Below are 12514 nucleotides of genomic sequence, written 5' to 3'. Positions count from 1 at the left end.
GCAGTTTTCAGATGAAGAAATTAAAGCTATCTATAGTCATATGAAAAATGCTCTAAATCATTATTGATTAGAGAAATGTGAATCAAGACAGCTCTGAGGCACCACATCACCCCTGTCAGATTGGCTAACATGACAAAATGGGAAAATGATAAATTTTGGAGCAGATGTGGGAAAATTGGAAAACTAATGCATTGTTGGTGGAGTTGTAAACTCCATTCTGGAGAGCAATTTGGAACTATGCCCCCAAAGCTATAAAACTGTGCATACCCTTTGACCCACCCAATATCACTTCTAGGGCTGTATCCCAAAGAGATCATAAAAATGGGTAAAGGACCCACATGTACAAAAATGTTTATATCAGCTCTTTTTGTGGTGGAAAAGAATTGGGAATTGAGGGCATGCCTATCAATTGGAAATGGCTGAAAAAAGTTAAGGTATATGAATATAATGTATTGTTCCATAAGAAATGATGAGCAAGCAGACTTCAGAAAAACCTGGAAAAGCTTATATGAACTGATGATGAGTGAACTGAGTAGAGCCAGGAGAACATTGTAATACAGCAACAGCAACATTGTGCGATGACTAACTTTGATAGACTTAGCTCTTCTCAGTAATGCAAGGATCTAAGACAACTCCAAAAGACTCATGATGGAAAAGACTATCCACATCCAGAGAAAGAACTATGGAGTCTGAATGAAGGTCAAAGTATACTATTCTCTTCCCCCCCCCATCTCTTGTTTTGCTTTTCTTTCTTGTGGTTCCTCCCATTGGTTCTAATACTTCTTTACAACATGACTAATATGAAAATATGTTTAATATAAGCCTATATCAGATTGTACACTGTCTTGGGGAAGAGGGAAGGGAAGGAGGAGAAGAAATTTTAAAACTTAAAATATTATGGAAGTGAATGTTGAAAGCTAAAAATAAATTGATTAATTAAAAAAATAACATTTTTGTATCACTCTCATTTCTTTTCCCAATTTTTTTTCTCTATCACTCTTATCTCTTTCTTTAATTCTTCCAGGTCTATGTAGAGCCTATATTAGATTGCCCAGTGTCTTGGGGAGTGAGAGGAGAGGGAAATGGAGAAAATTTAAAATTCAAAAGCTTATCAAAGTGAATGTTGAAAACTAAAAATAAATTAAGTTAACTCTTCCAGGAATTCTTGTGGGGCTTGGGTCTATCCAATTAGCATTTTTCTTTCAGGCTTTGGTTGTAGTGGTTTTCACATTGCTTTCTTGTTCTGAGTTTGTGTCTTGATCTTTCCTTCCACTTTTATAGATTTTTTATATTCAGGTTCTCTTTTTTTTCCCCTCATTTTTCCAGCCTATTTCTTGACTTTGAACTTTATGTTCAAGTTTGCCCCTGTTCACCCAGGCACTGTCCGAAGCTTCAGGATTTTTTGTTCTGCTTTTTAAGAGCTAGTTCTGGGGATGTGCAAGTTCTTGGTACTTCTAAGGTGAAATGATCTGGAGAGAGGTGTAGTCACTGCTCTCCTGGTCTGCTCTCTGGTCTTTACTCAGGAAAGTGTCCTGCTTCCCTGCTGCCTCAAGCACTAGGACTCTTCTTGGTTCTGGAACGGTGACTAGGTTTCCTGTTCTTCTTTAGCTACAAGTGTTAGTTTTCCTCTCTGCCTTAGAACTGCAACCAGGGTCCCTGTTCCCTTGTGACCAACCACATGTGCTCCTCTCCACCATGGAACTATAATCCAGAACTTAGTATAGGTAATAGATTTGCAAATTAACATCAACTGTACCCAATGCCAGAAAAGGATAATATATTTCTGACAAGTTGTCTGAACTCCTTGCTCTCTCTCTCGGATGAAAGCTCCCAAAACTGTGCCTCCCATTATCACAGGTGATGCCACAGGTCATTGCCACTGGTGCTTCCACTGTGTGCACTCTGAGGCAGTCCCCACCCAGGTGTCACAGACCTTTCCTGCTGTCCTCCTGGCTTAGGCTGGAAACATATTTCACCGTTATCTCTTATGAGCTCTGCTGCTCCAAAATTCTATTTGAGTCCTTATTTTTAAGTTGTTTAGAGGGGAATATTGGGAGAATTTGTTTGGGTTGCTTCCTCTAATCCATGATCTTATCTTCACCCACCACCCACCACCCACTCCTGAATAATGTTAAATGAATAAAATAAAACACATTTTGTTTTAAGTCGTAAATAAAAATTTAAGATTATGTATAGGAGTACAAAGGAAAACAATTATATTTGTGAATTAAAAGGTCTAGAAGATGCCTCAATATCCTAACATCACAGAATCTGTGTTTTCATCACAGGATCAGTGCTCAGGGAAGAGCAATTTTGGGGAAGATTTTGTGGATCCAGGCCAGAAGAAGCTGAGAGAATTCCTCTAATAGTCAGGCTGCATCTGAACATGAACATGGTGGAATTAATGCTATGAAAGAATTAAACTGAGTTTTGAATCTACTCTCCCCCAGTGACTAACGTGGTATAGGAGAGAAAACATGCTCAGGTGACTGGGAGGAGACAGCTTATTACTTAGCTCAGTTCCTTCATAGAATTGGTCCTATCAGGTTCATGTCCAGATATAGCATGACTTCCAGAGAAATGGTATTCTCAGCTTCCAATAGCTCAGATCCACAAAGTTACTCTCAAAAGTCTCTTCTTGCTCCTTGGGGTATTAATAAGTCACTGGCTATAAACCTGGAATCTAAAAGGCCAAGATTCCAAATTGCCTTCTGGATCTTTTAAACTCACAAGGTTAGAGGATCCACTCCCTTTACTCTAAACAGAAAATAATAAACACAGAGGCCAAAAAACCATGTCTTGTTTCTTGAGACCACAAGGCCTCAATGGGGAGAAAACCCCAAGGTCTCTCCCTTTATAGCATTGTCTCTCTTATTGTCATGAGCATGAACAGAATAGTCAAAAGAACCAATGCCAGCAAAAACTTATGAGAGATATCTAAAACCTTTTAAATGCCTCTGCAGTCAATCAAAGAGCTTCTCATTCACCATGAGCCTAGCCAACCAGAACCATTTACACATACTCCACAGTTTCTCCAAAGCTCTTCTCTTCCATATAACTATGGCTTTTCAAGAAACAGACTCCCTAGCCTCCTCCACATGATGCCATTCTGCTCTTGTGCCACACCTTCATTATACATTGAAATAAAGTTATTAAGATATATTTTTTTCATGGAGAGATAATTTTAATTGTCAAAACAGTTTCAGCACTCAGGACAGTTGTCTTCCTCCAAGGGGCCTCTAGTAGTCTATGGGCTAGGGCGTGCTGGGACAATTTGCAGCATCACAAGGCTTTGGGCATGGCCCTGCAAAATTACAAACAATTCACCTTCCAATGGTTTCTAAGTTCACTGACACCAAGAACTCATTTCTGTCCTTTTTGCTTTTTCCCTCTTGAACAGAGAGAAGCATATGAAGGTCAGATTACAAATCACCAATTGTGCCTTTTTTTTGAGGACAATGCCCTGTCCTCTGGAACCCTGAAGACCCTGCTGGTTCAGGAATGGTCCAGACACAGTGGGGTATTAAAGCTTCTAAACAACCCTGAAGAAACTAGCTTCTAAATGAAGTCCAGTTTTATTAGTCCACTCCTTTGTTGGTACATCTGAGGCACTCACTCTCTCCTGTGGGAAGCTGAGGTGGGGGGGAAGACCTGCCCCCCCCCCCGCCCCAATCAAGTCTTCTGTTGTCATCAGAAACAGTTTGTAATGCCGTGATACTGACAGTAGCTGCTATGAATATACATAAATATTTCCAGGGTTTATGTGTAAAATCTCACAAACTCTCTTCATTTCAACCAAAACATTTATTCGGAATATCACTACTGGGATACCAGAACGCAAGATTTAGCCAGGTACTTGTCACCAATCCAGGGAGTGTCAACACCTTAGGCTTTCTTTCCATCAGTCCTCCCTGCAAACAAGCTCCCCTAGGCAAGTTCCTCCCTTAGCTCCCTCCTCTCTCTGCAGTGTGCCTCCACCTGTGCAATAGAATATACATATAGTTTCCAAACAAGGACTGGGCACTTCATTGGCTTAGTACAGGCAAGCTTGGAAATCTATTCATTTGGAAACAGAGAAGAGATGTTACTCTGGTTCCTCTCAGATGAGACTGGACTGATGTTTTGGTTGCCATGGGTCATGAGAAAACAGGAGAGTACACAGTAGCAACAGCCAAGTTACATGACTGGCGCAAAAGTGACTAGCAGAAGGTGGGTTAAACCAGCACAGACAAAACACTTGTTTTTTTTTCCACAGGCCGCCCAAAATCTTTTGCCCAGCTGTATGTTGTGAAGGCCTGAATTAAGGTTACCTTGCTTGACAGTCAGGGCTCCCTTCAAGCAAGAAGTAGTGATAACACCAAAGCCTTTGTTGTTGCCTTCTATAGTTCAAGGAGTGACCTTGTCAAAGTGCATTCTGTGTTGTCTCTCCAGCAGGGCTTTTTTTCCATGGAGATACTTCCTTGGGGTCATAGGTGTTTTAAACCATAAACACCCTGACTGCTGTCTTGCAGGCCCCCTAACATTGGGAAATCTTCCCCCAATTTCTGGGATGTGTATTTCTTTGTTGGGCTTCAGAAGTGATGCCAGTCCAAACCTAGTCATGCTTCTCTTGATTCTTGTGTTTGAAAGTCAAATTTTCTATTCAGCTCTGGTCTTTTCACTGAGAAAGCTTGAAAGTCCTCTATTTTATTGAAAATCCTTATTTTGCCTTGGAGCATGATACTCAGTTTTGCTGGGTAGGTGATTCTTGGTTTTAATCCTAGCTCCATTGACCTCCGGAATATCGTATTCCAAGCCCTTCGATCTCTTAATGTTGAAGCTGCCAGATCTTAGGTTATTCTGATTGGGGTTCCACAATACTCAAATTGTTTCTTTCTGGCTGCTTGCAGTATTTTCTCTTTGATCTGGGAGCTCTGGAATTTGGCAACAATATTCCTAGGAGATTTCTTTTTGGGATCTCTTTGAGGAGGTGATCGATGGATTCTTTCAATTTCTATTTTGCCCTGTGGTTCTAGAATATCAGGGCAGTTCTCCTTGATAATTTCTTGAAAGATGATATCTAGGCTCTTTTTTTGATCATGGCTTTCAGGGAGTCCAATAATTTTTAAATTATCTCTCCTGGATCTATTTTCCAGGTCAGTGGTTTTTCCAAGGAGATATTTCACATTGTCTTCCATTTTTTCATTCCTTTGGTTCTGTTTTATAATATCTTGATTTCTCATAAAGTCACTAGCTTCCACTTGCTCCAATCTAATTTTTAAAGTACTATTTTCTTCAGTGGTCTTTTGGACCTCCTTTTCCATTTGGCTAATTCTGCCTTTCAAGGCATTCTTCTCCTCATTGCCAGGTTGGGGGTTCTTGGGGAAGGAGTTGTGCTGGTGTGACAGAGCTGGCACCTCCCCCCCCCCAAACGTGGAACATAGAACTCTTTAGTCTACAAACAGTCATACCCCACTGAAAAACTCAAGGGTCAAGTTAGTTGGTTGGGGATATGGCCAGGCAGCGAAAACACACCCAGATTCAGTCTCAGACTTTGCATTCTTTCTTTGGTGACAAAGAAGACCAAAACATACAGACAGAAGAAGTTAACAAAGTCAAAGAGCCTACAACAGAAACCTCCAAGAAAAACATGAACTGGTCCCAGGCCATGGAAGAGCTCAAAAAGGATTTGGAAAAGCAAGTTAGAGAAGTAGAGGAAAAATTGGGAAGAGAAATAAGAAGGATGCGAGAACACCATGAAAAGCAAGTCAATGACTTGCTAAAGGAGACCCAAAAAAAATACTGAAAAATACACTGAAGAAAACAACACCTTAAAAGATATATTTTTTTTAAAAATCAAGTTCAAGAACATGAGTTTTCAATCCCTGTTCATGAGGTGTTTAAATACAAAGAAACTTGTGATTTCTTTGATTTGGACATTCATTCTCATAATACATATGGCAGCCCATCTCTACCTTCTCTTCCTGCAAAACTCTTCTTTATCTTTTCATAAGTTGTCTATAGGGTATATACACTCACCCTTTCAGAAGACTTCTTTGTTTTCTCCTGACTGCAAGATAATACAAGAGATAGTCTAGGACTGACTGCCTCTTATTCTTTGCCATCACCAAGTGATTAGCCTATCTCCTTTTTCTAGCAGAGATTTCTTCAATGACATCTTTAACTCCCTGAAGTTCTTAATTGATTGTATGTTTTAGCCTGCTCAAACCCATTTAGCTACCCTTTAATTCCATGACACACAGTAATAAAAAAAGGAGAATATTAGTCTTTCTTCTGAGCTCCAGTCCAACATTACCAACTGATTGTTGGACGTTGCCCACTGGATGGCTAGTGGGAATATCAAACTCAACATAGCTAAAACACAACTCACGATCTTTCCTCCAAAGCCTGACCTTCTTCAATACTTCTCTATTACTATGGATGACATTTTTAGCTTTTAATTACCCCAAATTTACAAGTTCTGAATCGTTCTTGATTCCTCATCCTCCTTTAACCCACTTATTCAATCAGTTGCCAAATTTTACCAGTCCTATGTTTTCATTTCTCTCATTCTCTTTTCTCCTTACTCACATGAACATTACCCTAATTCAGACCCTACTCATCTCTCACCTAGATGATTGAAATAGTATTCTGGTTAACAAAATTCTTTTGATTAAATCTATTTTAGCCTTAACTTTGTCTGACATCATGATTACCACCCCTCCTCTTTTATCCCTAATAAATTCTACTCCTGATCTTTATTTTGTTTGTGCATATCTCTTATTTCCTATCCCTCCTGACTTCTCTACTTTACTTTTACCAGCCACCTTGCCCTCCTATTATTTAACCTCTGAAGCTCCCTCCCTATCCTCCTATTCCTATTAATCTTAAATCCTTCTGTACCTATTCACTCACCCTCTCCTCTAAAGATACTTCCCTTATCTTCTCATCCCTCCCTATTCCTTTAATGTTTTATTTCTTTCTGAATTTAGAAGACTTTTATATTCTTCTAGATATATATGTATTGTTTCCTTTTGAACCTATTCCTGACAAAAGTAGGCTTCCAGAACTAACAGTCCTCCTCTCCCATCTAAATCTTCTATTGCTTCTTCTCACATCTCATTTTTATAATATAATTACTCTTTTTAGCTGTTCCTAAACAGTTTTAATTTTTTTAAATCATATCATACTAAGGTCTACCCCAATGTTTATCATGAACTATCCAATTACTAATAACAATCTTAGACATATGTTTTATATTTCCTCATTAAAAAGGTAAATAATCTGTCCTTACTGAATCCCTTGTAATTAGACTTTGATATGTGTCTTATTTTTTTCTTGGCTCTTGTATGTCAAATCTTTTATTAAATTCATGTTTTTTTTTAAACAAAATCCTGAAAATCTAACAACTCATTAAATGTCCACCTCTTTTTCATTAAGGATTATGCTTAGCTTTGCTGGGTATGATATTCTCAGCTGGAACCCCAGTTCTTTTGATCTTTGATATATAGTGTTCCAAGACCTATAATCTTTTTAGTGTCACTGCTGCTAGGTCTTGTGTGATTCTAATTGTGGCACCACCATATTTAAATATTTTTTTGTTGCTCATAATATTTTGTCATTGAACTAGAGGTTTTGGAATTTGACTGTGATATTCCTGTGGGTTTTCCTCATAGGAGCTCTTTCATGTGAGGATCAGTGGATTTTTTGTATTTCTACTTTCCCCTAATTCTAATTCTTCAGGACAATTTTCTTTAATTATTTCTTCTATTAGTGTATCTAGATTCTTTTTTTATCATGACTTTCAGGTAGTCTGATTATTCTTACATTTTCTCTTCTTGATCTGTCCTCCAGATCAGTTGTTTTTCTTATGAAATTCTTATGAGATTCTTATGAAATTTCACATTTGCTTCTATTTTTTATACTTCATATATTGTTTTATTGTTTCTTGGTCTCTTATGATTCCACTGGCTTTCCCTTGTCCAATTCTGATTTTTAAAGAATTTTCTTCCTTAAGATTCTGGTTCTCCTTTTCTAATTGGTTGACTTTTTTTCATAATCTCATTTTTCTTGGATTGTTCTTATTTTCTTTTTTTAGTTTTTCCTCAATCTCTCTCATTTGATTTTTAAAGTCTTTTAAAGTACTTCTATAAATTCTTTTAGGACACTTGACCATTTGACATTACCCTTTGGGGTAGAAGAGGCTTTCTTTGCTTCAGTATCCTCCTCTGAAGACAAATGCTGGTCTTTTCCATTCCCATAGTAAGTTCCTATGGTTGAATTCTTTCTCCTTTGCCTGCTCATTTTAAAATTTATAACAGCTATTTTTTTTGTAATCACCTTTAACTGTAATCATCTCAAGTATGGGATATGCCTCTGGCTTCAGGTCCTCCTTCAGTTCTTCCCTCTGTCCTAGAACTGAAATGAAGACCTCCAGTAAGAGCCAACAGCCAGTGGCACCCCTGCCCTACTATTTCTGCACTCACGGGGTGTATATTGGTTCCTTCTCTCCCAGAGCTGCATCTCTGCCATACAGCTGGATCTGGCATTCCTTGTTAGCAGAGGTTCCCTCAATCGTCCCTGGCTCAGATGCCCAACTCCCCTCACTGTTCCCAGGATTGAAGTTCCTGAGGCTGGGGCCAAGGAAGCCTCACAGCCCTGCTAATCCTAAGGTTTACCTCATGTTGTTTAAGTGGAACTAGCCTAGAGGTGTTTATTCTTTACAGGTACCAAGCCTTGTCCCAGGATATTTTTCTTTAGATTTTCTCCAATTATCACAGGAAGATCACTGTTCTGCCACTACTCTTATTTATTTTTACCACTCTATGTTAACTCTGAAATGATATTTTGTCTCATTTGTGGAGGAAATCTGGAGATCTTGGAATTTTTTAATTGGGTTTTCTTTTTTTTATTTAATATTTTTAGCTTTCAACATTGATTTTCACAAGAGTTTGAATTACAAATTTTCTCCCCATTTCTATCCTCCCCCACACTCCAAGATGGCATATATTCTGGTTGCCCCATTTCCCAGTCTGCCCTCCCTTCTGTTACCCCATTCTCCCCATCTCCTTTTCTCTTACTTTCTTGTAGGGCAAGATAAATTTCTTTGCCCCATTGCCTGTATATCTTATTTCCTAGTTGCATGCAAAAACTTTTTTTAAACATCTGTTTTTAAAACTTTGAGTTACAAATTCTCCCCCCTCTTCCCTCCCCACCCACCCTCCCTAAGAAGGCAAGCAATTCAACATAGACCACATGCATATCATTATGTAAAACCCTTCCACAATACTCACGTTGTGAAAGACTAACAATATTTTGCTCCTTCCTATCCTATCCCCCTTTATTCAATTTTCTCCCTTAATCCTGTCCCTTTTCAAAAGTGTTTATTTTTGATTACCTCCTCCCCATATCTGCCCTCCCTTCTATCATCCTCTCTTTTTTATCTCCTTCCTCCTTCTCTCCTGTGGGGTAAGATACCCCATTGAGTGTGTATGGTATTCTCTCCTCAGGTCAAATCCGATGAGAGCAAAATTCACTCATTCCCTCTCACCTGCCCCCTCTTCCCTTCCTACAGAACTGCTTTTTCTTGCCACTTTTATGTGAGATAATTTACCCCATTCTATCTCTCCCTTTCTCCCTCTCTCAATATATTCATCTCTCATCCCTTAATTTGATTTTTTTTAGATATCATCCCTTCATATTCAACTCACCCTGTGCCCTCTGTCTATCTATCTATCTATCTATCTATCTATCATCTATCTATCTATCTATCTATCTATCTATATATATATACACATATACATATATATGTATATTCCCTTCAGCTACCCTAGTACTGAGGTCTCATGAATCATACAGATCATCTTTCCATGTAGGAATGTAAACAAAACAGTTCAACTTTAGTAAGTTCCTTATGATTTCTCTTTCTTGTTTACCTTTTGTTGGAAAGTCAAATTTTCTATTCAGCTCTGGTCTTTTCACTGAGAAATCTTGAAAATCCTCTATTTTATTGAAAATCCATATTTTGCCTTGGAGCATGATACTCAGTTTTTCTGGGTAGGTGATTCTTGGTTTTAATCTTAGCTCCATTGACCTCTGGAATATCCTATTCCAAGCCCTTCAATCCCTTAATGTAGAAGCTGCTAGATCTTGTATTATCCTGATGGTGTTTCTACAATACTCAAATTGTTACTTTCTGGCTGATTATGGTATTTTCTCCTTGATCTGGGAGCTCTGGAATTTGGTAACAATGTTCCTAGGAGTCTTCTTTTGGGGATTTTTTTCAGGAGGTGATCAGTGGATTCTTTCAATTTCTATCTTACCCTCTGGCTCTAGGATATCAGGGCAGTCAATTTCTTGAAACATGATTAGGCTCTTTTTTTGATCATGGCCTTCAGGTAGTCCAGTAATTTTAAAATTATCTCTCCTGGATCTGTTCTCCAGGTCTGTGGTTTTTCCAATGAGATATTTCACACTGTCTTCCATTTTTTCATTCCTTTGGTTCTGTTTTATAATATCTTGATTTCTCATAAAGTCACTAGCTTCCACTTGATCCAATTTCATTTTTAAGGTAGTATTTTCTTCAGTGGTCTTTTGGACCTCCTTTTCCATTTAGCTAATTTTGCCTTTCAAGGTATTCTTCTCCTCATTGGCTTTTTGGAGCTCTTTTGCCATTTGAGTTAGTCTATTTTTTAAGGTGTTATTTTCTTCAGTATTTTTTGGGTCTCCTTTAGGAAGTCATTAACTTGTTTTTCATGGTTTTCTCCATCACTCTCATTTCTCTTCCCAATTTTTTCTCTACTTCTTTACCTTGCTTTTCCAAAATCTTTTTGTCCACTTCCATGGCCTGAGACCAGTTCATGTTTTTCTTGGAGGCTTTTGATGTAGGCTTTTTGACTTTGTTCTTCTGGCTCTATGTTTTGGTATTCCTTGTCCCCACAGAAAGATTCCAAATTCTGAGTCTGAATCTGAGACCATCTTTGCTGCCTGTTCATGTTCCCAGCCAACTTACTTGACCTTTGAGTTTTTTGTCAGGGTATGAGCTCTTGTAGAGTATAGAGTACTTTGTCTCAAGCTTGAGGGGCTGTGCTGTTGCTTTCAAAGTTATTTCTACACAGCAAGCTCTGCCATACCAGTGCTACTCCTTCCCCATGAATCGCCAACCCAGACCGGACTCAGATCTAAGAAGGCTCTGCACTCCCACTCAGATCTGCCACTAAATTCCTCCCACCAGGTGGGCCTGGGTCTGGAAGCAACTGCAGCTGTAGCTCTATAAGCAGCCTCAGAGTTGCATCACCTACGCTGCCCCTGGGGTGGTGGCAAACTCTTTTCACTCTCTCCCAGCAGCTTTTCCCACAAACCTTCTCTGTTGTCTTTGGTGTTTGTGGGTTGAAAAGTCTGGTAACTGCCACAGCTCACTGATTCAGGGTGCTAGGACCTGTTCTGCCTGGCTCCCATTCTGGTTGGTCCAGGTGCAGCTCATGCTGGGGTCTACTCTGCTCCGCTCCCATCTCGGTGAGCAATAGACCTTACCTCGCGACCATCCAGCCTGTCCTGGGCTAGAGCCCTGCTTCCCTCTGCTGTTTTGTGGGTTCTTCAGTTATAGAATGTGTTCAGAGCCATTTTTATAGCTTTTTGGAGGGACCTGGGAGGGGGGAGCTCATGCAAGTCCCTCCTTTCCAGCCGCCATCTTAGCTCTGCCCCAAGCTTGGAATTTTCTGACCTACTCTGCCATCTTCCCAGAATTTAATGAGATTTGAACAAAGCCAGGAAAGCCAGTAGGCAGAAATGAGAAAGGAGAGAGAGCTCCAGGCATTGAAGACAACTGGTGACAAGTCCAGAGTTGGAAGGAGTATATCATGGGAGGAATAGCAAGGAGTCTACTGTCACTGGATCAAAGAGTACATGGGAAGGAGTAAGATGTAAGAAGAATGGGAAAAGTAGGAAGGTTCAAGGTTATGAAGAATTTTAAATTTATCCAGTTCTCAGGAAAGAATATTAAAATCTCCCATAATTATGGTTATATAATCTCTGCTTTTCTTGCAATTTGTTTTCTATTAGTAATTTAGATGGTTTAATATCTGTTATACATAATTTAATAATGATAATATTTCTGTGCCTGTAGTATCTTTGTCATAAAATAGTTGCTCTGGCTATTTCTCTTCACCATGCAGATTTTTCTTCTCTCTTTTTTTTCCAATTTTATATTTATTTTTATTTTCTGACAATGTCAATGCATCCTCTTTTAAAAAACAACCTGATGCATAATAAATTTTATTTCCTGTTTAAGTTAATTTTATTTATCTTTAGTTTTAAAAATGAGAAGGTTTTTGCACACATCAAATTTTGGGATTTTATTGTCCTATCTACTTTGTTATCTTCCTTTATTTTTTTGGGGGGTAGTTTAATCCACTTAAATTTAAGGTTATACTTTTTAGATTTACATTCTCCTTTATTTGTCTTCCAAATTGATTACCTCTTTTATATTTTAATTTGATACTCTTTTCCTGTGATTAATTTTGTTTGCACTAAATTG

Source organism: Trichosurus vulpecula, chromosome 4 (assembly GCF_011100635.1).
Source record: "Trichosurus vulpecula isolate mTriVul1 chromosome 4, mTriVul1.pri, whole genome shotgun sequence".
NCBI lineage: Eukaryota > Metazoa > Chordata > Mammalia > Diprotodontia > Phalangeridae > Trichosurus > Trichosurus vulpecula.
Note: the sequence above shows the minus strand (reverse complement) of the source record.